Source organism: Lepidothrix coronata, unplaced genomic scaffold (assembly GCF_001604755.1).
Source record: "Lepidothrix coronata isolate B3197 unplaced genomic scaffold, Lepidothrix_coronata-1.0 Scaffold121, whole genome shotgun sequence".
NCBI lineage: Eukaryota > Metazoa > Chordata > Aves > Passeriformes > Pipridae > Lepidothrix > Lepidothrix coronata.
Window position 1 is genome coordinate 2,724,811 of NW_016690301.1, and position 26,572 is coordinate 2,751,382.

Genomic DNA, 26,572 nt, shown 5'->3' on the forward strand with positions numbered 1-26,572 from the left:
ATTGAACAGGATGTTGGGAAAAAATTTATTGAACATTCCTGTCAAACTTGACAATGTTTCCTTCTCCTGCTGGTCTTTTCTATTTCTTCTTTCTCTGATTTACAGCATAGTGAACTAATAGAGTCAGAACTGCATCTTCCTTTAGACAGAAGAAACTCAAAATTGGGCAAATTGAAAATCAATTAACTGATTAAATGGTCCAGAGTTCGGCATTTTGATTTGGCACAGCTGAACTTTTGCACTTTCGTAATATCTGTGCAAGTCTTGGAAATAAAAACATAAATACTATCAATTATACTGTTTATATCCAATTAAATATTTCTGAAACATGGAAAGGACACTTTGAAGTTTGGCTTTTTGTTGTATTCATGTGCAGGGGTACTTATAGGCTTATTTTGCTTTTGAAAGAAGTTTATTTAATTGTTAGAAAACTCTCTGAAAAAATATCCCAGGCACCCTCCCAGGAAAGGAAGTTGTCTCCCACCCAGCACTCTGTGTTGTCTCATTCAAGTGGAGCATCAGCCATGGGTTTGTCCTGCCTGTAGGATGGTGAAAATACAGCAAAAGGCTGACAGAAGTTTGTGAAAGGGTTTGAACTTCCACGAGCCACTGGAAACATTAAATATGCAGTCAGTGTTTGCTCCTTAGGGATCACGTTCTGAGACTTTGCTGACCCAACGAGGCCCGTGGGACACTGGGAGGTCCCAGCAGTGGTGCTCACACACAGGGCAGAGCTGGCCAAGGGGCAGCAGCAGCTGTGCTTGGAACCCTCTCTGAAATCCCTCCTTCATACAAGAAGAGAAAAATATATCCCTCTGATGGTGCACCTGAAGCAGAGCTGTGTGATCTGTTGATACCAATGCATGTGCAGCATTTGTCAGTGCAGGTGCTTGAGGAAGATTTCAGATTTTTCATTTCAGTTCTTTGAATAACGCATCAGAGTGAGGATGCTCAGAGCCTTCTGTACATGCATTTTGTTGTGCAGTTTGGCTTTTCTCCTGAGATGGGCATTAGCTCCATTTCAAGCTTCCAGATAAGCTCCCAGGAGAGAGTGTGTTTATTTTAGAGGAACGAAAAAGACTGAACAATTTACTTTATATCTTTGCTGCCCAAAATTGTCCCTAAAAGATCACACCGTGAAAAAATGCAGGTAATAGAGTCTCTGCTATGTTATTCAGAGGTAAAAGATAAAAGATAAAAGATAAGCCTGCTGGCAACCAGAAGCCTATTTCAGCTGCTTCTGAAGTGTGTCACAGACAGGTCTGCAAAGACATTTCACCATCTCACTGATAAAGGTTGTGCAGTATTGAATTGATCTGCACACACAGGCTCAACTTGTGTGTGCCTTGTGCAGATGTGAGCATCTGGATTTGTGAGCAAGTGGAAGGACAACTTTTCAAGACCTTTGTAGTGAAGTAAGAGAAGTTTATTGCTCGATAACTGCTTTCCAATTGTCCTTTTATTTTAGTTCTGTTTAGGATTTTCGTTGCATGAAAATTCTAACTTACTAACACAGCTGTTACATGACAGAGCAGTAAAAGGCATCTCCAGCTTTAAGGGCTAAGGCTTTATAAAGACAAGGGTACAAAAGGTGGTGCAGCAATTGTGCTTGACTTCCTTTGCACTGTCAGCGTTGTCCTGGCTGCTGATTAACTTATTCAGCAATTATTTCAAAGTCAATAAACAGGGATTGTTTCTAAATCTGAAAATAATTATCAATAACACAGGAGTGGAGAGGATAGTGATGGGAGATGCTTTCTCCAGTCAAGGTGCAACTGCAGTGACTTGAGCTCATGTTTAATCCTCCTTCACTTTTTTGACGTGAAGGAGGATTAAAATGATCTAAGAGAGTGATCACTCTGCCCTCTTAGAAACACGGTGACTTTTCACACTTGTGTTAATACTACCCTGGATGTAAGTCTGCTTCCTAAACTCTGTGGGTATTCTTGAGAATGCTTCCTCTTTGGTAGGACAGAACAGAGTTTCACAGGAGAGAAAAGTAAGATCACAAGGAAACAGGATAAAGTAGGACAATAAGTGAATGGTTTGCTAAGAAAATGAACCTAAAGTTTTAAAGCCTGAATAGCACATTCTACTTTTCCCCTCCCTTGCACCCTCTTAACTATGGCATTTATTCTGTGAGTGGTGGTGAAGCCTGTGCCATCATCACCAAGAATAACCAGGAGTTTGGGCTGGTTTGAATTGAATATTTGTGGCATGGAACAAAGTACAGGGTAATTGGGATGCTGTTTGTTTGGCTGAACTGGGTAAATCTGACAACACCCAATTAAGCTGTGTACAGGAAAGCAAGTGCTGTTGTCTGCATGAGATGGTGCTGGCATTTGTAGGAAGAGGAACCCTGGTATGGAAAGAACATCTAGAGTGCTGCTCTGATGTGAGCTCCAGAGGATTTGGTTTATAGGGATGAGGGGATAGTTTATAGGGAAAGCTTAAGGGAAAGAAATCTTTTCCATGCTTTTCCAGCATCTTGCATAGGCCCTGTCTGTGTCTTCGGTCCTGGCACCAAATCCAACTGTCAGGCCTTTTCCCAAAAGCATTAGTGGAACAAATAACAGCTAAGTGCCCTTTAAGTCAGAGCTGAGCTGCTAAATTTGTCTGTCCGAATTTTCCTGGAAGAATGGAAATTTACAGTAAATGCAGCCCTGAAAGCAGAAGTTTTATTCTCTCCTACATTTCTGCACAGGTCAGCAGATAAAGCAGATACATTGTGCAAGCCTGGCAGCAGAGATGGTCTGTCTCAGAGGCATTTTATTAATTTTTCAGGAATATAAATCAAGATGATTTCATGTTGAATAAAGAATGAAATACTTTTTTGCTCTCATTTCCGGACTCTCAGTAATCATTAAGGACAGTAAAAGGACTGCAGGGGAATTAGCTTTTTGACCCACTATTCACCACCAGTACATTCTGCCAACGATGGGAATAGTCTTAATGAGCAGTTTGCAAGTGGAAGATTTATGTACTTTCATCACAGGCAGATTTTGGAAGATTTTTGACTTTGTGGCCTGAATGGAATCTTTGAGGCAGTTACTAAGAAAATAGTAAGACTGGCTCTGGTACATGAGGAGATTTAATGCCTTAGAGAAATGGAGATGTGATGAACTTCCAAGTTTTGCTGTTGAGTTGCTGCTGAGTGGGATATTATCTTGTACTGCCATGCAATTCATGGGATCCCTTCTCCCCCTGTGGGGGCAGCAGAGATGAGAGGAAATGAGGTGAGCAACAGCCTTTCAGAGCTGAGACAGGAGGTAAATGTAAATGCAGATGACCATATATATTCAACACATTCTGGCTGCTCTTCATAATTCCACAGTTCCAGACCCCTGAGCCTTCAAAGTACGTATTTGCTGTGCAATAGTCAGATTTGTTTCCTTGCTGTGGGTGCCAGCTGGAAATAACCTGCTTTTAGCTTGATCCCTCATCTGTCTTTGTGTAGGAAAAGGAGGAAGGGAAAGGTAAAAAGGAGGAAGGGAAAGGTAAAAAGGAGACAATACACTGCTGCAGTTTGGAGTGTACCCCTGGCAATGGATAAAAACTTTGGGCTAACAGGAGAAATGCTTGGCAGTCCTGCTCCACCAGGAGTCAGGTGCCTCAGGATTTAACACATGGGTGTGATTCCTGTGCATAACCTGCTCACCTGGCCCTCCTTCTCAGAGTGAAAATGTCTCATCTGGAAAATGTCTCATTTCCTGTTCTGCCTCAGCAGGGACTACTCAGTCTCCTGGTTAGTGGGAAGAATAGCAGGGCTCTTTTACTTGAATTCTTGCAAGAATAAAGCTGTGCAACACCTGCAGAGACAGGTGGGACAGGAGCTGGGATCACATTACAGGCTTCAAGGGCTGGCACAGCACTCACGGCTTCCAAACTGAGGCACTTGGGCTTCAAATCCCTCAAGGGCACAGTGCTGTACCTAAGAAGCAAGAAGGCTTTTTGGTCCTCCAAAACTCCAGTTGGAGTTGGTTGAAATCAGAAAGGATGAAGTTATAAATAATGATAGTTCTGGTGTCTTACTGTTGCTGTCAGAGTGAAATTTTCCTTGGATGTTCTTAGATGAATGGCTGTCTTTCAGGTTTGTGAGAATTTGCTGTAGCTTCAAATGGAAGATTATTTTCCTGTCTGTTTTGGTTGTCATTCATGATCTTTAACAAACCTATGATTATTTATTATACACCATCTCTCATCAAGAAGGGGTTCCTTTTATAACCAGAATCTCCTCATGAAGCTCTTCCCCAGAAAAAAATTAAAGTTGTTTTTTTCTATCTTAAGTGGGGGGTAAGATAAGGAGGCAAAATGTAATTAAACAGTTGATGATGTTCAGGTCTTTCAGAATCAATTTCATTCAAAATAAAAAGCTATGAAATCCAAAGGTGAGCTTTATAAAGACCATATTGCCCCTCAGTCCTGGGAAGATCTGTTTGACTTGATGGGAAATTGGAAATGTAGGACTTTCTCTTGAGACTGATCACAGTTAATTTGGCTTCCTGAATACAAAGCAAACCCATAAGGCCAGAGAAAATGCATGGAATGACTGAAACAGCCTCAGTGACTTGGCTAAATCGCTTAAACCAACATTCCTCATTCATGCTAGAGCAAAACAATGTTACAGCTCGAGTTATAATAGATTGCTGCTTAATAAGGCCAGAAGTTAGTCATCTCCTTTCAGCTAATTCCTGTTCAGCTTCCCCAGCTATAAAACCCTTATTAAAGAAAGTTTAGCAGCTGTACTGCTCTCTGAGGCATAAAAAAACCTTGACTAAGGCCACTGTACTGGAGTCAACAGAGCTTAAACTTTGATATACTGGGACATGGGGAGAGCCCACCCCAGCTTTATATTCCCCAGTGTCCTGGGGAATCCACAGAGCACCGGTTGGTTTTGCCTCCCAAAAGCAGCTGCCAGATCTGCTGCCTGGGAGATAACATGGTGTTACCTGTGCCTCTCTGCAAGGGTGAGAGCAGCCAGCACAGAGCAGAAGGGCAGGATTTAAGCAACCTCAGAGGTTGAGCTTCTGCCATTCCCGCTTTGGGAAAAGAGGAAAAAGTCACCTTTAGGTTTTTAGGCTTCGGGTGTTGGATTTGAGGAGCACATTGGAGCTGCCGAGTGTGATTGCCATAACAGCTCCAGGGAAAGGATTGCTGAAACCACCCCGTGGCTGGAAGTTCATTAGAAGTGTTAATGCAAAGTGATTAGTGATTGATACAAGTCAATTAGGTTGATGAAGCAAGTTCTACTCTGAATAACATCACGTGACTGAAAGGAACAAAACCTAGCACAGAGCTGGAACGGTGGCTGCTACAGATAAAATGGTATTGGAGTCACAGGATTGAGTTTTTAATATTAATATTTTTTCCATTTATTCTGGGGTATGATTCGATTATGTCTGAAAAGTGGGGAAGCAGCCTTGATTTTTGGTTTGACTCAGTTCTGTTTGTCAGTCCTTGTAACAAACGAAATACATTTAGTTTGTTTTATAATTTGTTTCCATTTTGCACTTACCCTGGAAAGTGTTATAAAAGACATTCCCAAGGGTAATGAACTGCTCTAAATATTCTGATGACAAGTATATAAAATATCTTTTGATTTTTTCATTGGTAAATGGAAAATTTTCTTGTATCTATAAAATTTAAGGTTAACTCCCGAAATGTCGAGGTTAATCTGCAAAAGATTTCATGTGTAGCACAAACCTCTTTCTGTACCTTTCACTCATCAGCTGCTATTGCAAAATATCTTAGCAAGGGAAGAAGGGATGGGAGCTGGACCAAGGCCACCTGAGCAAAACACTGATTGGGAGATTGCAGTTATAGAATCCAGAATCATGTAAAACCATTTTTTATGATTAATGAAGATTGGTTAATGAGTAACTGGCAAAGAACAGCTCGCACCTCTGCGTGTGGTTATTTAGATGTAATTGGCTTTATGAAATCACAGGGCTATTGTATTTTATTTGGATAACCTTGTCTGATACACTAAAAATCACTCCAGTGTTTTTACAAGTTTGTTTCTTTTCTTATTAAAGCAGAAAGGCTGACTCATTGTTCTTAATTCTTCTGTACACAGGCAGCCTCTGAAGTGCATGCCAGCATCCATGTTCAGGGAAAGGGTCAGGAAGAGTGAGACTTAATGTAAATGGCAGCAAATTCAGGCTTTTGGTATCATGTTATGCTTAAAAAAGTAATTCTGATCTATGTTCTAATTACAAATTGACTGGTGTTTCAGTTTGCTGCCTGGGGGTTATGGTATAAAAGGTTCAAGGCACTATTGCTTTTAAAGGGCATTCAGAAGTTGGATATTGTTATAAAGCACTGAGTTACAGAAGCAGAGATATGTCCCTCTGCACTGTCAGGTGTTTGGGGGTTTGGATTCAGCCACACATTCCCAAGTGCTGTAGAACACAAGAACAGAGCGCTCCCTGACAGCTCCTGTGGATGGGATCTGCAGCAAAAGCCAATGCTGGTGATGGTTGGCTAGATAACTTTTGTCCCGGCCATTCCTTACTGTTATTTTATTTATTATTATTTTTGCTGACTTCTATTTGGTGATTTGCTATTTTGACACATACAAGTCAGCAAAATCATCTCACAGTTAGAGCCCCTGGTAACCTGGCAGCACTGCAGCTGCAGCTCCTGAGGAATATAGTCACACTCTCACATATTTACTGATGCAGCTACCCTGTATTTTAACTACAGGTGGATTCCACCAAGAATGGAGTTTCCCAGCTGTAAATATCTTCATTAAAGGAAAAGCTGAAAGAGAGAAAGAAAGAAAGAAAGGGAGAAAGGCAGAGAGAATAATGAACTTAGAAATTGCACAGAAATTCAAGGAGACATCACACAGGATGAGTCTATTCTTACTAGAAAACACCTGTTTTAGGCAGAAAGCAATTTGAAAACTAGGTTTGGAGGGGGAAAAAAGTATGCCTAATTCAGCACACTAAAATATTCTGTATCTCTTTAAATCTCTTAAAATATCCTATATCTCTTAAAATAGGGATTTCTGTGGTAATGTCGTGTTTGTAGACTAGGATGTGGAACCCTACCCCAAGGACTGCTACTCATCTCTTTTGTTATACCCAGCTCTTACCAACAATTTTCTGTAATTCTGCAACCCAACTGATTTGGTCACCAGGCAGGTCCATCCTTCTGTGCCACCTGGAGTGTAAATAATAGAATCACAAGGAGGATTCCATCCATCACTGATGTCTCCTCTGAGTTTGATAGATTGACTTCAGGGATTTTTTTTTCCATTGCAGGAGATAAAGTAATTATATATGAATAATGGGTTGTTTGATCAGTAAAATGTTTTAAGAAGGCCTGTACTTGATGGCTCCCTCGGTCATGGATTGGTACCTCCACAGCATGAACTGCATTTCTCTGATTTACTCTTCCTCCTCAGAAACACAGCCAAAGCTTTGAATGTGGGGATACACCAGTATAAATCCTGTGATTATCATCTGCAATAATGCAGCTTGGCTGAAGAGCAGGTGATTCGTTAACACTGGTTTAACAGCCATTGCCCACTGAAACAATGCCATCCTGCCTTCTGGAGGGGTGTCCACAGTGTGCCATGTGCTGCATGGCACAAAGGAATAGTGCAGTGAACCCACATTTTTGGAGCTCTCGGGTACAGAATGGAGCTGGAAGCAGTTTCTGTCACAACAGTGTGTGCAGGGCAGCTTGTTCTCAGGGGAGAAAGTTGTCTCAAGAGAACCACTAATAAAAAAAAAAAACATAAAGGAGGAGTGGGAAGAAGAAAAGGCCTGTTTGAGGGCTAGTTAGATCTCTGGAGGGCTCTGCACTTACACTCCTCTCACGTCCCCCTGTAACAAGATGAGTGCCAGTGGTCACGCATCTGTGAAGGGCATATATGGCACAAACACCAGGAATTCCCTGGTGCCCTACAGGCATTCAGCACAGAGTGTTGGGAGTGCTGGAGTGTAGCTAGGAATGCCAGAAATCAGTCCTCTTAGGATGGTGTTGTTGTTACCACTGTTCTGTGAAAACCAGCATCAAAATTGCATTTAATTTCTCAGAAACATCCCAGCACCTGTCACACAGTGTTTGTGCTTATTGCCACAAGTTGAATTCTGCATCAGACACCAGATGGATGTTTTCAGATCTTAATTGAATCCACACCAGGCACACACTCCTAGAGCAGAAATACAGCATTGCAAAGAAACCAAGTGCTTTAGGGGATCCTACATCGAGTACAGGGTTAACAGGAAAGCAGGAAGCCTTATTTATGTGTAGCACAGAAATTGCCAGAGCTGCAGAAATACTGTTTTCTTTCAGTGATTAATGTGCTGGGTGCAAGTGTGGCATCTGCTGCCAGCTTTCATTGCCAAAGCAATGGAAACAAAGCCTCGTGGAAGGCAGTGTGTCTGGGGACAGCTTGAACAGGACTGAGCCGCTTTAGATTTCAGCTGCTTTCTTTAGCACAACAGTGTGGAGCACTTTCTTGTTTATAGGGTAAACACAGGGGATTGAAGTGATCTGTGTAGCACACGGGAGCAGTTGCCAACCCATAACATGGTGCAGAAGGCAATAATTCCATGGCTGCTCCCTTTGGGAGTCATGGGCTACAATCATCCTGCCTGTTGGTTTCAGTGTAAATAACAGTTAAATCATCAGGACAGAAAATCTGCCGGTAAAACTTTGAATAAAGTATTAGTTAGTTCATTTTCCTTCCTTCATAATGCAAGTTTTGCAGACTCAGAGCTCAGTCCTCATATGGGTTCAGGAGAAGGGGTATTACACACCACATTAATACAGGTGATGCATAAATGTAAGGCTGAAAATGTAAGTGAGCAGAGACTATTTCAGGCAATAATGTGGTTGTCCCTCAGACACATGGCAGCCTAGCAATCTCTTCATATTTGCAAAATAAATTTATTCATTCCTAGTGGAAACACACCACAGAGTGGCAGAACCATTTCAGTACTAAAACCAACAGATACAAACCCATCACGATGTGAGGGAGGTAACAGAGCAATCCCTGCAGGTTATATGATTAGAGACAAGGATGGCTTTGGGAATCTTAGATATTTGTTCTAAAACCCAAGTACTCTAAGCTTAATGGCAGTACAGAGAAACTGTACCTTCAACTGTACCTGGGAGCTGTGCTGAAACCAAGGAAACCTTCCCTATAAACGTTAGATAGGAGACCAATTCATGTGCCCTGCTGTTCCCATAAAATCAGCCTCTCCCAATTGGCCTCTCTGTGAAGAACAAAATTCCTCCAGCTAGAAGAGAATAAGCTAGATTTCAACAGCCACAAAGGCTAAGCTAACAGGCATCAAAAACTGTGTATATTTTATATATTGTATATACACCAAATAGATGGAATTAGATTTACAATTTTCCCGGATTTTGGTGCCTAGAACCGACTTGGTACTCATGTAGCTGACATGGTCACACACTGAGGAGAATTTCACGTTTCTGGGAACAGCACCTGGCCTTCAGCCATGACAGTCATGATCCTATAACTACCTTCCCCATGCAAATGTGGCTATTTGCTAATGAACAGACAGCCCTCTGCCTTTAATTGCATCACACTTTTCAATCTCACCTCTTTCCCCGGTGTTCCCCGGCTGGGATGAGTCATCAGACTCCTCGGGTATATCCACTGCCTGCTGTGCACATTGATGCACCGAGAGGTGTGGCAAAGGACAGGGCAGTTCAAGTAAAAGGAAATTGAGATGGGTTTTCAAAGAGAATGTGCAAATACCTCAGTGTTTGATTGCCAGGGCGGTGATTAATGGCCAACTGTAAGATAAGAGCACACGGGACGAATCAGAGCGATTGCCGTTCGTCGTATCGTGAAGTAGATTCACCTCTGGTTTGAGCTGGCTTTTGGTGGTATGAACCAGGGATCAGGGTAAAGATAAGCAATCCTCAATTCTGGGGGCTTTCAAGCTGTACACAGAGGACACTGATCTCGTGGGCTGAGATTTTCTGGCGCTCTGGGAGGCCGATAAAAATGTTGCCCCAATCAGATACGATGGTGAAAATTAAAATTAAAGTATGGCCTGCCCACATGAACACACAGATCATACCCAGGCTCAAGCTGATCCTGTTCATTTAATTGTACTTACTTGTGCTAGAAAGCTAATGTTGGCTTCCACATACATTCTGAGTTCAGGGAATATAGAGTGAGTGTATTTAAAACCTGAATTAAACACTGGCAATGTGACCTGCAGAATCTGGAGGTGCAGTGTGTCATCAGAACTCGTCCAGCTTATACCTGAGCCAGGTGAAAAAGTAAAAGAAATTTGGAGCTTCTACCTCTTTCCCTTGTATTTTTGAAATGCTCGTGTGCTTTGGTGCAAGTTGCAGTTCCAGCAGAAAGCTGTAAAAGTTGCTGTGTTCCAGATCATAAATTGGGCTGAGATGGCAGTGCTGTGTGATGAGGCTTGCACAATACCCGTGCAGCTTATATCTGACTCAAGGCTTTGCTATTAATTCCTCACTTTCATGAACACAGAATTAACTTCCTGTTCCTTTCAGCTCTCTGAAGAACACGTCCTGTTGCGTGACACAAGCACAAATCTTTCTGGACAGAATAAAGTTCCTCGATGTGTAAGGCAGTGAAGCAAGATCATCTCTGAAATGGTTCTGCATTTCCCCACTCCCCAGTGCCCTACAACTCTGGAAAATGAAATGAGTTCTGGCCTGAACCTTCCTGCTGTTATCTAACTCCCACTGTACTGCATGTCAATTATTAACATCAGTGATGATAGAAATCTTAACACATGCTAGAAACAGGACTCCTACAGAAATTTGTTAATCTGTATTATTTTGCCCTATGATGTCTCTTTCAGAGCCCACCTCTCTTCAACTCCTTTTCCAATGTGCTCTCATAATTGGAGTGCTTTGGCTTGAATTGGTGCTTTCAGCCTTTGGAAGGCAGAGTGCAAAAGCTGTTTATTATCTCTTTCACCCACCAGCCAAAGATCTTGTTCATCATATGCAAACCTTCTGTTTGAGTTAATTTTACCCAGCAAGAATACCAAAAAGACTTTAACAGAAGACAGAAGACATTACTAAATGACTTAGCTGAGCTCTCAGATCAAGGTGTATATATATATATATATATATATATATGTGTATATATATATATATATATATATATATATAAAGGAAGTCATGAAATATATGCCTTAAGTGTGGAAAGGTCTTCTTCTTTTTGTTGGCTTACTTAAAGTTTTTTTCAGTAAAGATCCTTTGATTTTTCCCAAGGTAATAAATAATGCAGTGTAAAACCTGCTAACTGCCAACAAAGCCAACAGTCCAGTCAAGTAAAGCTTGGGGTTGGGAGCAGGAGGGTGCAGGTGGATGTACAGTCCAGGTACCTGGGATGAAGCAGGAAAACAAGGGGCTGGTTTGGCTTTGTGCTACTTCCAATGCAGGTTTGAAACAGGACATCCTGAGGAGAAAGTACTTTGCCTTTTCCAGCTGGGAAGGCTGAATGTGTATCCAGCCCTCAGGAAACAGTAATCTTGGTACAGTACCTGTGGTGGGGATGGAGGAAAATGTAATTAGAGATGTGTCTTTCTGCTGTTTCTTTTCAGAGGATACAGTTTCAAGCTTTTCCATCTGGCAAGTGTCAAAGCAGATTTCCATCTCCTTTAGCCTTCTCCAGGTTTGGGGTTTGGGGAAGAGATTCAGGGAGCCTCTTGACACCCTGCCTTTGTCCAACATAAAATGGTCACACCCTGAAGCTGATTCAGGAGGAGTTTGGGAAGTGAAAGAAGTACAGGACTAAGCTCATGGCAGACTTCTCAACAGGATAAACAAGTAGTGGGTAATCCCACCTCCACTATTTTTTGGTACCATAATGGAATTGCATGTGTGCAAACAGCATAATATGTACTCCTTTGTGTACCTGAATATTGCTGTGTACCTGGCCAATGAAATATTGAGATCAGCCTGAAAGAAAGAAATTTTTCCAGCTGAAGTTTCCCCAGCTTCCTGGAGCCAGACCAGAAGAGCTGTTCTAGTGCTGCAGGTCTGAGCCAAGGATTTATTCTGAAGAGTCACAGTCTGTTATGTTTTCTATTTGCCTTTCTCAACTAGAAAAAAAAGCTGCCAGAAGTAGTCCACAGACGTGAGTGTGCTCATCCCTCTCTGCAAGGAAGCTGATTTCTGATCAGAACCTGAGAGGAGTCAGCTAAATGTCAGCAAGGCTGTAGGTTGCATCTGCACAGTCCATAATTTAGAAGTAGCAGGAGCATTAAATAGTACCAGAATGAATCAGTGATCCAGGCATGTAGAAGTGCTACTTATAAATTCCTAGGAATTATGTAACTGCAGAGCCCACTTGGATAGGTCAGCTATGAAAATGTAGTTACTTTTTAAAGTCAGGTGTGTTTTATCTCTCTTCAGCTCTAAGGTGATTCAGTCTGGAAGCTTTTTTGTGTTTGCTTTATTTCACATCAAATCTCTGATGAAACATGTGAAGGAACCTTGTAAAATCAAGGGTATCTAGTAGGATTGTTATTTTAGATGCAGAAGTCTTAAAACAGATTCCCCCCAATAAAATTTAGGAGACCAGGACAAATTCCTCCTTAGAAAGAGAAGAGGCAGTGTAAAGTTCTGATAGATGAAAGGAGCTTGAAAATAGTCTGGGTGCTGTGTTGTTTCACAAAGTTTTTTCATGTTCCCAGGGAGAACAGCCATAGATAATTTGCTGTGGTATCAAAACACCCAGTGCAGAGCACAAATAATTTGGGGAGATTTGATTCATTTTGGATGGATATCATAAGTGAGATCCTGACTATATGAGAAATGCTGTGGGTTACCTCACTGGGCACTTTTCTGATGACAGGAGTAGTCCTTTTTTGTTTCAAGTCAAATGCTTTCTCCAAAACAAACCTAAAAATATCAACAAGAATAAAAATACCTGCAAAAAGTCAGGAAGAAATTAGTTTTTATTTTGCTCTGCACTACATTTGAGAGTAAGATGCTGAGAAGCAGTAGTCATAAAAGTGCTGCTAGACAGTTTCTCCTTAGTGCACAGGGTTTATGATGAAACTGGTCACACTAATTTAAAGAACAATTACAGAAGGCATTATCCTGGAATGAGAGAGGGTTTAGTTTGGAAAACTCAATAGAAAAAAGGAGTTATCATAGTACATGAAGTACTGTGGGTTATGGAGTGATGTAGCAGTATCAAAACACTCAGTTGCCCTTGGACATCACTGTGGGAATTACAGCAGATACACCACTTTGGTGAGATGAAAAGCATCCTAGTAAGACATATGGTATGTATTATATTTCTATATAGTTTTATAGTTCTAGTATCAGTTACATGGGTGGATATTATCACCATTCTAAAACAAGGTACATGAGATGTGTCTTGTTTGTCCTGGCCTGTTGCACTGTGATGGCAGAATTGGAGGCTAATTCCCAAGCTAATTCCCAAGTTTATTCCTCCTCCAAGTCTTCAAAACACGTGATAACATTGCCATCCCTAACTCATTAGAGCTCAAAAAGGCTGATGAATTTCCAATACACCTGAAGAAGTATTAAGGACAGGTGTTTTGTTCATGTGGAATTATTGTCTATCATCTTTGCTTGAGGAAGGACATTAATTAAAATGATCATTAATTAAAATGAACATTAAAATGATCAAGGAATTGGAAGATTTTGTCAGAGCATGAAAGATAGAAACATGTTTAATTGAAGAAAACACAAGCAGTGTAGGGGCCAACTGATAATGCTGGCACAAGAACCAGAAGATATAAATTGGCTAAGAATAAATCTACACTGGAATTTTTATGTAAGGTCATTCAGAGCAAAGAAATTCTGAAATGGTCTTCCAAGAGAAGTAGTGAGAGGGAAAAAATCTTTCAAGAGGGCAGGATAAAATGATGCAGTGCCATGAAAGTCAGCTGTACTCAGTTACCTGAGTGGGATCCCCTTGCAGTCAGTGTACCTCTAATCCTAAATTTCTACGTACCATTTGAAAGAAGGCAAGAATTTCATCATCCCAGAACTAGACTCTTCCTTTCCCTGGACACAAGGCTGTCACAATTTTGAACAGATTTCTCACAGTAGGTATTGGTTAAGCAAGAACTGCCATGGAAACTGCAGTCCTGCATCACCTGCTGCTGGGTGGTGCTACATGAACAGCAGCAATGGGCAGCTGAGCTGATGATACTGCCACGGATTTACCTTAATTTTTGCCTTTTTTTTTTATAATTAATGTTTACAGCATTAATTCCATGCTGTCATTAGAGCCTACTGTTATGCCAAGGCATCAGTAAAGTGATTCTTCAAATCCCATGCTGCCCTCTTGAGGGTGCATAATACATGTTTGGGAGTTGGGGTTTTTTATGCAGCCACTGTAAAAAAAAAAGGACATTTTAATGAATTTTTTTTCTTATGGAAGTTATCGGCTTAGGCATGAGCATTTCAAAGCCCTCTGTGTGTTTTGGATGTTCCAAAAAGAACTGGGCATCTAAGTCCTTGCAAATGACTTCATTTCTCCCTCTGAACTCCTCAAAAGATCTAGAGGATCACGTACAGAAGTGCCAGTGGCTGGGAGTAGAAGTAGGGTTGCTTTCCTAAAAACACTGTTGTAGTTAGATTTGAGCACAGAAATAATTTGCAGAATGGGAAGAATCATGTTTCCAATAATCAGGCATTGACCAGCTCCCTTGCATGAGGCAGGCATGGCCCTGCTCCCCTCCACGGTGGGAAGGAGCACAGTGACTGACACAGAGATCTGGCTGCCTGGTGGTTTCTCCCATCTGCAGTGTCTCATCTGAAGGGATTTCTTAAGAGAACTAAATGTGTCTATATTGGCAAAACAGCAATTGCAAGTGGTTAGAGCAAGTGCTGCAAAGAGGAGGAAGACTGACAGAAGTTGAGTCTGGTAGTTGGGGTGTTTTTAACATTAGAAAAGGAAAGTCACTGGAGTGACTCTTGTCTAACAGTCTCTCTTAAATGATTTGTTTCACATGAGCTCAGCTGGACAGTGGTGGGAGTAGGGTTAGGTGAAGTGTGTTGCCTAATTGCTCATTTTTCATTCATTGCTCTGGGAATCAATTCATAGCACAGTGTGTTCATCAGAGACAAACAGACTGGAACAAGAGAGGAAGGAGCTGGTTGGGTCCCACGTGTTTCTGTGCCACTGTAAGGCTTGGATTTGACAGGATGTGAGAAGACATTCCAGCCATCTGTCTTCTCTCCTTCTGCTCCACAGTGCTTATGCTAATTCCAAGGGGTTCCTAGAGAAGATAAATGACAGCAGCTACAAGCAGAGGTGTGCTGGGAGTGATTTCTGCTGGTAGAAAGTCTGACAGAACTTCTGCTGCCTTGACCAGAGGCAAAGGTTCCCATCTGTCCATGCAGTTTTGGAACATTTGCTGCCTGTCCCTCCTTCCAAGACTGAGCTGTGTCACCAGGAGCAGGACTCAGAGCCAGGGCAGTGTTTGGTGAAGCTCCTTCCAGCCTGTGCCATGCTTGGCACACAGCACTTGGCTGGCCATGGGGTGGGAATGACTGGCAGTGGGAATGGCACTGCCAAAATGAATGCCAGCTTTGCACTATGGATTTCCATTCCAGCTGCTCAAACAGGAATCCTGGATTCCTGTAGTGCATCCCCACCCTGCCAGCCCTGACTAGAAACTCGTAATTGTACTTCACTGAGCAAATATTTATGGAATGACTGATGCCAATGAACCCCAAAACCATCCCCATTACAGGGATTAGTATTACTAAATATAGAAGAAGTGTGTATTTTTAGTATCATATAAAAAGAAAACCAATGCCCTTTTCTTGTACCTTCTAAAATTCCTGAAACATAGGCAATATTCCATGTATTTATTTTTTCAAGAGTAGGTATAAATATTCCTTAGCCAGTCTTTTTGTATGTGAAATTTCCAAGCCCTCCATACTGTACTTCCTCATACATATTTTCAAGAGTTCTTGTATTCTCTCTGTAATAATTGGCACACAGGATGAATAAACACCACTACAAATAAGCAAAAAGCCAAGTAAAAAAAGAACTAGAAGTGTTTGTAGCTGACTATGAAAAAGAACTGCATTTTCCACTGCTTGCCTGATGGAAAGCCAAACATTTACTTTTAAATGATCAAATGCTTATTTCCAAATCAGAAAATAAGACCTGATCAGGCCTTCAACCAGGTAAAGCCCCCACAAAACAGCCAAACCCAAAAGACCCCAAGAGCTAGACTGAATTTTCTTTCAAGTATGGAATAATGTATTTAGAAATAATTTGAAAAGCAGGTCTACAGATATAAAAAGCACGAGTTTCTTCTTGAAAATCAATCCTATTTACTGACCCTGTTAATTTTCACAAACAAAGCCTTTCCATGTGGAGAGAGCTTAGCTGAGGACAGCCTCTTTGCTTTCCCTAAAGCAGAACAGGTATGGCTTGTTCCTCAAGGCCCTGGGACTCTTCAGCAGTTTTCCTGCCTGATCTTTCATGTCTTTTCACTTGTCTTGGCCCTGACTTCTCAGAGACCTGAAAATTGAAAATGTAAAGTGACTTCAGCAGATTGTCTGGGCTTGTCACATGTTTTGGAGGTCTTATTGGTAGAAGTGTCTGCAGACACTGCAGGCTTGAAAGCTGCCACTGGAACTTCTTATGTAACTGTTTTTATGCCTTTTTTTAAGATAAGATTTTGGTATACAGTAATCCTCATGGATTAGTGTAATTACTGGTATAGTAATCCTTAGATAAGTGTGATTAATAACAGTTAGTTATTTAATTTATCATCTCAGATCCTGTTTCTTGGCAATGGAGCAATTCTTTTGCTTGGTTTCATTCTCCTACTGCAGACTCATTGCTTCTGAGGGGCCACAACTCTGACCCTTTCAGATCTCAGACACAGAGCTAAGTTCAGTAGTTTTATACATAGACCAGGATCCTCTACTTTGAAGCAGCTGAGACAAAAATGATAAAAGATGAAGTACACAGCAAATAAAAAGTGTTGGGTGTTCTCCCTAAGGCTCTCATGGGCAAGTGATGAAGGAAATTCCTAAGGACCTTAACCACAAGCAAAAGGCAGGAAAAAGTAGAAGATATTTAAACAATCTGAAAAAGACCATCTTGGAAAGAAATGTCTGTCTGTGGAGGTAATTAGAGAAGCTGCTGAGAAGATCTTGAATAGAGAACTTGCCCTATGACCCCGAGGTGTGAGAGCAGTAGCTGTGGGTTTCCATATAATAAATATCCTGTACCTATATGTGCTGAAAAATTTGAAGGGTTGATTTACCCTGAAAATAACTACAAATTGTACTCCCTTATCCATCAGATCCTTCTGATGTGCATATTCAGTTACAAGTTGAAGAAAAAGGATTAAAGGAACATTGTTACAAACAGTTACAAACACTGACCCAGCTCAGCTGAGAACTGAGGAGCTGGGTTGATTTTCTGTGCCCTCAGCAGCATTCCTTATGAAGTTCTAGATGGTGACACATAAGCAGAGACCCTCCCATCAGCACAAAGGAGATGGAATCACTGCAGCCTCCAAATCTCTCCTGGTGTTGGGGGTGTCAGGATTAGACCGAGCTCAGTTAAACTGAGTCTACAAGACCAGAAATTAAAGGGAGAAAAGTGTCTGTGACACGATCGTGGTTACAATTTAAGCACTTTAAAGGCACTGTTTGAAAGAGAAAATGTATTGAGTGTAAAAGAGTGCTAACAAACCTGATGCCTTTCAGAACCTTGATAAAATGTGTTATACAGACTACGTGGTTTTTACTCTTTCCTTCTAACTGACTCTCCATAAATTTTTCCCTTTGTGATTATAAGTCAGACTTAACTCAGGTGCCCTGGAGGACATGTGTTGGTCCTTATGCTAACAAATATAGATGGCCATCTAACCACAGTGGTAAGTAAGCATTTGCAGTCAGATAGATAATCCACCACACAGCTCGACATATTCATTATTTAGACACAGGTAATCCATCATACAACTTGACATATTCACCATTTAGGCAAAATGGAACCTACTTACATAGAGATCAGATTATCACCTAAAAGCCTTCTGCAGGATCAGGTTGTTCCAGCTTCATTATAAATAAGATTTAAAGGCTTAAATTCAGGAAAGTGTTCTGACAGCATGAGGGATTTCTCTTTAAACATATGGTTCAAATGATGAAACGTCATCTGTACGTGACCTTCTGAAGGTTATGATGAAGAAAAGACTTTGGGGCTGTTTTGGTAACAAGAGTATCACCAATAATGGCAAAACAGGGCAGACTGAACTCATAAACATTACCTCAGACCTGTGCTGGAGATAACATGTTTACTAAACTTCTCCAAATGAGCTGATACCACGAGTCATCTCATCGTGACCAGCACTGGGATTATTTCCTGCTAAGACTGGCCTGCACACTGGTATATTATTGCTTGCCCAAAATATTGAACTTAGAAAGTGAAGCTGTCTTTATTTTGTGTAAATAAGCACAAGTGTTCCCTCCTGGAAGGACAAAAAGGTTGCCAGAAAATGCAAATAATGGAAAATACCAGCACGGTAATGATAAAGACATTTGGAGTTCATCTGTTTTTAAGGAAATCTGATTATTACATTGATAAGTGCAAAATTTATACCTTTCAGTTATTTTAAGGAGTATAATATTTATATGCTGAATCCAGCAAAACTGGCCTTTGATGTTTAAATAGGTTCTCTTATGAGATGTATCTTAAATTTTGGAAGTTCAAAACCTACTAGACTTAGTACTCCATGAAATAGGATAGAACTTTGCTCAGGTTTTGCTGCATGATGTTCATTGTCCTCTCAGAGATCACTTCATATTTTGGCAGCTTCCAAAAGCAAAGGAGAACAGTGTGGATTCCACTTAATTGGGAGGAAAAGAAAGTGGATAAATAAATATGTAAAACTGGGTCAGAGCACTTGTCTGGCTTTCCAGAAGGACGTAACTTGAATTGGTTAATGGTGTTTTTATAAAACTTTGTAAGTATTAAAAATATTCTGTAGATATTTAGGCTAATTTTCAGTGGACTGTGAAGCCAGACTGTGCTCTTACGACCCTGTGAGGACCAACGATGGGTCCCTGGGAACTTGCATGACTGGGAAAATAAACCAGCAACATGTTGGAAAAGTTGCTCCGGTTGCTGAGCAAAAAAGGGTGAGTGTTTTGTACAGGGAGAAGTGTCCCTATCCCTTGTTTTGGCAGAGACAGCACAGGGGTTAAACACTCTCATTTGCTTTGTCTTCATTTCTGTGGCTCAGTTGTGTCCAGTGAGCCTGAGACTCCTCTGCATTAACACGGGTGACCCTTCCAAGGTGCCTTTCCCTTGCTGAGCCTTCGCAGCCAAACCAAACGTCGGTTTTTGTCTGAAGAGCTAAAAACATATTTCACGTGCCAGAGGCACAAAGGTGCTGCTGAACCAAATGGCAAGCCAGACATTTAAATTGTTCTTCTGCTGAAATGTCTGTCCCACCTTTTTCTAGTGCAGAGCACAGCAGCTCTGTGTGACAGCACAACCGTTCTGTCGTGCAGCAAAGGAAATTAATACTTTGTGTGATGGCTCAGGTCAAAATAGGTGATGGCTTGTAGTGTAGAAGCTCCACTGGTGCCTGATTAGCCAATATTGTAACATATAAGTGGAAACCTGAACACATACTCAGATTTATTCCCAATTCAGTTTTTGAAACCATTTGTTTTTAGGCTCAGCATTATTAACATCGCTTGTGTGACAAGAGAACCCCATCGACACAGAGAGCAGAGACCTTTTCCAGTAGTGTATGCTGAATACGTTAAACATTATAATTAATTTCAAATAAAGAAGCATTAAAATATAAGGAAATAAAATAAAAAAAAGGCAAAATAAAAATTCTAATGACCTTGAAAGAAAATTAAGGTTATGTCTAATGTCGTATTGCCTAATCCTTAACACCTTTCAGTATTTTCTTTGACTGTCTCAGGGGCTGCAAATTTAACCAAAGTTTCAGATAAATATCTATGTATCACCAAATAGAATTCTTCAGTATTTTTGGAAATCTCTCTGATAATCAGGAAATCTTCAAATTAATTTTAAAATGTTGTAAGCAAAATTTTACCTTCCCTTCATGAGTCAGTTTGGATTTCTGGATCTATTTCTGCTTGAGAAGAACCACTAAAGAAAATACATTTGCCAGAACTACTTAGAAGAAAGATGAGCTAAATTCAAAGGTTTGAATTTGCACTTAAATCCAAATAAGTGGCTCTCCTTGACTTTGACTTAGAGGAGAGCAGAGTTTAGCCATGACCTGTTGTTATCTATTCTGCATATGCTGAGCAATTATATTTTTGTTTCTAGCTGTCATACGATGTGACAAATGGAAGTGTGTGCTGTATGCATGAAACCACAGCAGCTAAAACCTGCCTGCTGTTCCCTCCCTTCACCAGCAATGAAACAAAAGGATTAATACAGAAAAAAAACCATTTGGCCTCACATTCCTTTACTTCCTAACTGCTACAAGTGGTTCATTTAAGAAAAGGAGCTACTATAAAATGCCTTATAAAGCATTATATTGCCAAAATCTTTTTTGGCAAAAGTTGTAAAGAAAGTTGTTTGGCATAATGAAAATATGCCACTTTTTCTGTTTCCCTCAGGGGTACATTTTCCATATTTATGGGATTTATGTACTTGCAACAAAAAGACACCTCAATGGTCTTCCATGTTTCTAAACATCAAACAATTATTGGAATTCCCTTGTCTATTCCCTTTCCTATTAAAAGAATAGGAAAATAACAGCACCTTTTTTTTTTTTTTCATTGCAACTAAGAATAATTACTGAGCAGAAATAGTGGAATATTGTCCTGGATTCACAGCCCAACTCCCCTGTGTGTTACTCTGAGCCACATGTTGGCACCAAGGTCTACACAGCCACAAAGCCTTGAAGTTGTTCCATGTTGATATTTCATGTATATGACAATTAAGGTTGGACTTATCTGGCTACTGCTAAGATTTGAAATCTGTTCTCCTTCTGTTTTAATTCAAAGAAATAGTGCAACAGTCTTGCAGTAAATCCAGTTGGTAGAAAGGCTTCACAATTTCCACCACAACGAAGCCAAATACTTGTAATATTAAAATCAACATTGCAAGAAGGACGTATGTCTTCTCCTAAGGTTCTCCCAGTTGACTGTTTGTTCAAAACTGAATTAAAATATTCATAAAAGCAGTTGTATGTAGCTCTCAAAGGCACCAGTGTTCCATCTCCACAGGGTTCTCATGGTGCACACATCTCATTAGTCTTACAGATACAATGGTGGCTTGGATTTGTCAGTCCTTACAATATCCATTTCTTTCATTTAATTGAACTTTATCATTAATGCAATATATTTACACTGAAAAATCCTCTCATAGTATTAAATCAATTTTTCTATTGCCAGATTTGCAGTTAATTCAGGATTTGAATTATGCTCGACCTCATTGTTCCAAGTAAGAGAGTTTATCAGAATGGGTCTGCAGAGAATGGAAATGGGAGAATCAGAAAGCTCAGCTGCAGAACCAACAGCAGAGGAAAATCAGACTGGCAATTTTGGGTGACTCTGGTTTGGAAGGCCAATGTGCTTCCAGGGCCTCCTTTTCAAAAAGCACCACTGACATTTCCCACAGCGCCGAGATGGGTCATAATTTCTCGTTAATCAGAGTAAACCTGAAAAACACCATCTGTACATTCACAGATCAAAATCCTTCAGTAGCTGAAAAGAAAATTAAAATCTTCCACTCCCGGCACTGTTGTGGCTTCCTTTTCAGATTTCCTACGTTCAAGTGAGACAAACTCTGCTAGAACTTCTGTTCTCTACCCTCAGGAAACACCTCTCCCATTATTACAACTCTAATACACCTTCTGCAAGTGCCACTGTGTTTGTGAGAGACTTCTGCTATTTAATGTCACAAATAGGCTTCATAAAGTAGGAATAGGAAGAAAAAAAAATCTTTAAAGATCATCTAGAAACTGACTCTTTCACTCAGTGAAAAACGAGACTAAAAAATAAATAGAATGAGCTTTGAAGGTATTTTTAAACAAGAGGACGGATTTCAAGAACAAATTAAATAACGTTATTTAATTTACAAATTAAATAATGAGCAGATGTGGATCAGTACTTCTGTAAATAAAAATTAACTTCTTATTTCTAGGTACGTGACTTAAGGTTGAAGAGCATTTTCCAGCTCCCTGTCTTGTGCTTTGCTAAAATATAAAAGTAAGTAAAAACAACTTCATTACATACGTATCTTCATGCATTAGGAAATATTTATTAGATAGAACACAAAACGTGCATAACTATTCCTTAAAAATAATGTTTGTTAGCAATTTCCTAATCTGTCCCCCAAATGCCAGAGTGGCTAAATCCCAGAATTACAAGTACTAATAAAGTTATTTTCTTGCCCCCCCCTTCCCATCTTTCCCATGATTATCTGGATTTAATGCATAATTATATTAAAATAATTTAAGATTACGTTGCATTAGGAATATCTACCCATGAAAATTATTTGCACGAAATAATTCTACTTTTAAAACCCCTTAAAATTAACCTTCCTGACCGGTACTCCAAACTCAGACCCACAATTCTGATTGAAATCACTTCCCCACCGATTCAGCCAGGAAAACAATATTGAAATGCCATATGATCACCTGTGGCAGTGCCTGATGCTATCCCAAGAAATCCCAGGGCTTTCTCAGAGTGAGCTTGGTGGATCTCTGCTCTGGGATTTATAAAATGCAATAAAAAAAGGACAGAAAAACACAAAGGCAAATCTATTTTAAAATATAATATTAGCATTGTCAACACGAAAGACTTTATTTAAAATATTCGGAAGAGTGTCATTTGTTTCGGGGAATGCAGGAAAAAGTTTCAACAACTAACACGCAGTGTTTCTTTGCAAAATAGCCCCGTGCTTGATGCTGAAGCTGAAATGGTTTTTGCCCACTGGTATCTACACTCTTGTAAAAGAAGGTCATTAGCTGCTCCTTTTGGATTACCTGTCTTTGTCTTCACACAACTCAAACAATAAATAAAGGCAGTCTGTTAATATAGATTAGAGGTTAAACTGTTATTTATCGTCGCCTTTTATGGAGAGATCCTATAAAGGCTGTTATTGACCTTCTCTGCCTACAAAATAAGAGGCAGGTATTTATCCCAGGCAATCCATTTGCAATGAAAAAGAAATTATAGCCTTCCTGAAGAGTCATAGAGCAACTGAGCTGCAATGACAAATCCTGATGAGTAAGAGCTCCTGAATTAACCTGCGTCACAAATTCGCATCAGGTTATGTCTCTGAGCGTGTGAGATGAGGAAAGAGCTGAGAAACATTAGATTTCCCCCTGCTGTCTTTGAGGTTTTCTTCTAAATGTCTGGGATTTGGATAGAGCTGAGCATGAGAAAAGTATACAGCATATTCTCACTCCTTTGAGTTTACGTAGTACAGGGAGCTACAAAATAAACAACAGCAACAAAATCAGCATTCCCTTTCATGTATTCCTGTAAATAGAAACAGCTGAACAAAAATCAGTGGAACAGCCACCCACTTAGTGTGCCTTAATCTCATTAACAGCAACCCCTTAAACTGGTTTGTGATGGTACTTCTGCAGTGTGGATCAGAACACAGCTCAGAAACAGCTCTGCAAGGGTTGCTGTAACCCTGAAACCATGAAAGTACTTCCTGAGTGCAGAGTATGGAAGTTTCCTGGTACAATGGATGGAAACTCCTCATCTGGGCATCCTAAATTGTGAGGGTGTCAGAAATCCAGACTAAGCCTCCCATAATGCTGAAAATAGAGAGGAGAGAAAGAAAAAGAAGATCTCATAAAAAGTTTTCTTTTTTATAGAGCAGCCACAGTCTTCTGCTTCCTCACCCAACCAGTCTTTCAGGCCCAGGCCTGACCAAATTTTGACTACTGAAAAAGCTGAGAGAGCCACTTCCTTCTGCAACCCCTCCACTCTGCCCAGTTGTCACCTCAGCTGTGACCACACCACAGAGTTACAGGCACAAGGAAATGAACCATAATGACCTTTGGAGAAGAAATTATATCCATCCAAGACATGGCCTTTTTTCCTATCCCAAGTTAAATATGTGGAAAAATGCTCAGACAAGGCAGCAAAGAAATCTTGGGGATGGCTGGGTGGCTCCTGGTAGTAGAGTTGCACATCATAGCAAAAACAGAGTAGGGAAAGGAGATATGTTAGAAGTTACTGTCAAACATTGCTTCTGCATTATGCCTTTGCAAAGGATTTCACAGCTGCCTGGTCCCCTCGTTGTCGAGACCTAAACAACCTGCAGGACACTGGTTGGCTGCTCAGACCAACAGAGGTAAGAGGACAGTCATTTGACTTCTTGCATCTTCCTTGTTTCAAAAGCAAAATGGTTAGAAAGATTAAAATATTTCAAATGCTTGAAGAAATAAAGTCATAGTTCCTTTCCCAGCTGATGTGTGGGCAAGTGCCCTTGAATTCTGCTGTGTTTAACTGCTGGAGTTTAACTACTACAGTTTAACCACTGCAGCTGAACTGTGTTGAACTAATGTTTTTAACTCTGGTTGGTTTAAAATACTCATTTATTCTTCAGAGTAAACCTCAGATTCTCCAATTCCTTAAATAAGACACACAGAGAAGTAGGTCCTTCTACAGTGTTTTCTTACAAATATCTTTACAAAAATACAGGAAAACCAGCCAGGAAACATCACAAAGAAAGGAGGAAATTGTAGTGTAAAAATAAGAGAACCACGTTCTCCAGAAACTTCTGAAATTTTAAGAGGAAATTCTTCCCTGTGAGGGTGGGGAGGCCCTGGCACAGGTTGCCCAGAGAAGCTGTGGCTGCCCCATCCCTGGAAGTGTCCAAGGCCAGGCTGGACGGGGCTTGGGGCAACCTGGGCTAGTGGAAGGTGTCCCTGCCCATGGCAGGGGGGTGGAACAAGATGAGCTTTAAGGTCCCTTCCAACCCAAACCATTCCATGATTCATTCTAAGTTCTCATGACAATTTTTATCTGGAACAAAGAGCTGCTATAAAGGAGGGTAGCTTGGATGTGATTGCACTGCACACAACCCTGGAGGTAATAGAAGGTAAGAACTGGGAGATAAGAGTTCAGCTCCACACCAGCTCTGTACTGGTGTGCTCCTGCTGACGACCTTGTTCCACCTGAAGGTTTGTTAAGGTTGATGGGGTTGCTCTCCTTGAATTTGTCCTCTAATTTGGAAAAACCGTCTACACATTGGCCAAGTTTCAGCAGTCACCAAGCATTTTGTTTGCCCACTGACTGTTATTAAAAATGCCTTCCTTTCATTTTTCTGCCTTCTTGGAAAATCTCTCATTTGGATGACCAAAGTTTTTCTTTTTCACTTCTTAGCCTTGGAAAAGACCATCATCTCCACGGGAATTCTTTTCATGATAACACACTGGTTCAGGTTTGTCCTGACCCTTGTTTTCAGACTCCCTAAAGCAGGATCTGCTGAACATCTCCTCATTTGGTTTTTGTTTAGCATGCAAAGGATTTGTTACTCCCCTGCATATCACACCTAAACTTTAAATTGAATCCTGTCTCCAAACACCTTCCAGTGTCCCCCCCAGTTTCTGGACAGTAAATCCTTTATATATTTCATCCTTTGGATGTACATCTCTATTTTCCTCTGAAATACCCAAGCATTTGTGAATAAGTAAATTCCACCTCATTTTTCAAAAGCATATCTTCATTTAGTCAATTTGTGAATCCTACACCTAACAAGATGTTGACTGAGGAATAAAATAAGCAGAAACACGTTAATAAAAGTGATTACCTTCATCTAAAAGTGACAAAAGATGTGTATGTGGTTCCAAGTTTCATGCTAAATAGATGACTTGCACAGTAACTTTTTTTTTTTAGTGTAGAATAGGTGGTGAGGGACATTTAGTGACACAGTGCCCCTTGGTGGGAGTCGTGAGCTACTGTTCCCGATTGTTGTGGTTTGGGAAGCTCGTGGGATCGGCTTCTCATTTAATGAGTTCGTTCCTGGGAAATATTAAATGCATTAGTGCTGACAATGAACACATCCTTGCTTATATCACGGAAATATTTTAGTGCTGGCTATATCAAAGCAGGTGGATAGGATGGGGAATGAAAGGAAATTATGTTTTAAGTGAGGTTTTGATACACAAGGTATTAGATCTGATGAAGTGTAAATGTGTAAAAATGAGTCTCAAATGGCAGTCTGGGCTTCTGTCCTGACTGTGCCACAGGAATCCAGGCTGCTTGTCCCACCAGGCCCCCAGCCACACCACTGGATCCCTGTCAGCTTGGGATTCAAGAACTACATTGAGTTCTCAGCCTGCAAACCATATAAAGACACTACAGTGAAAATCTTGCTTGGAGTAATTCACCCTATCGGGGATGCAAAAGCACAGAATCCATGCTCACATGTTTACATGCTGGTTTTGCAGGGAACAAAAATATAGGGAAAATCTATATTAATGTACAAAGGGCTGACATGATTCTAATTTTAAGGGGCACTTTGTTGGGTGAGGAAATATGCTCTTGATATAGTTCATTTCGGGTGGTGACCTTGCTTTAAAGGAGGCTTCATTTTGCCTTAAGTAGC

General features: G+C 40.6%; 1 protein-coding gene across 1 annotated transcript in view; it reads left to right on the forward strand.

Moving 5' to 3' along the window:
* CUNH5orf58 (chromosome unknown C5orf58 homolog) overlaps window positions 1-26,572 on the forward strand; it is a 57,279-nt gene that overhangs the window by 16,528 nt on the left and 14,179 nt on the right. Inside the window, exon 2 of the mRNA XM_017825647.1 lies at window positions 22,142-22,206. The gene's annotated coding sequence lies outside the window, so the exon portion shown is untranslated. The remainder of the gene's footprint in view (window positions 1-22,141; window positions 22,207-26,572) is intronic.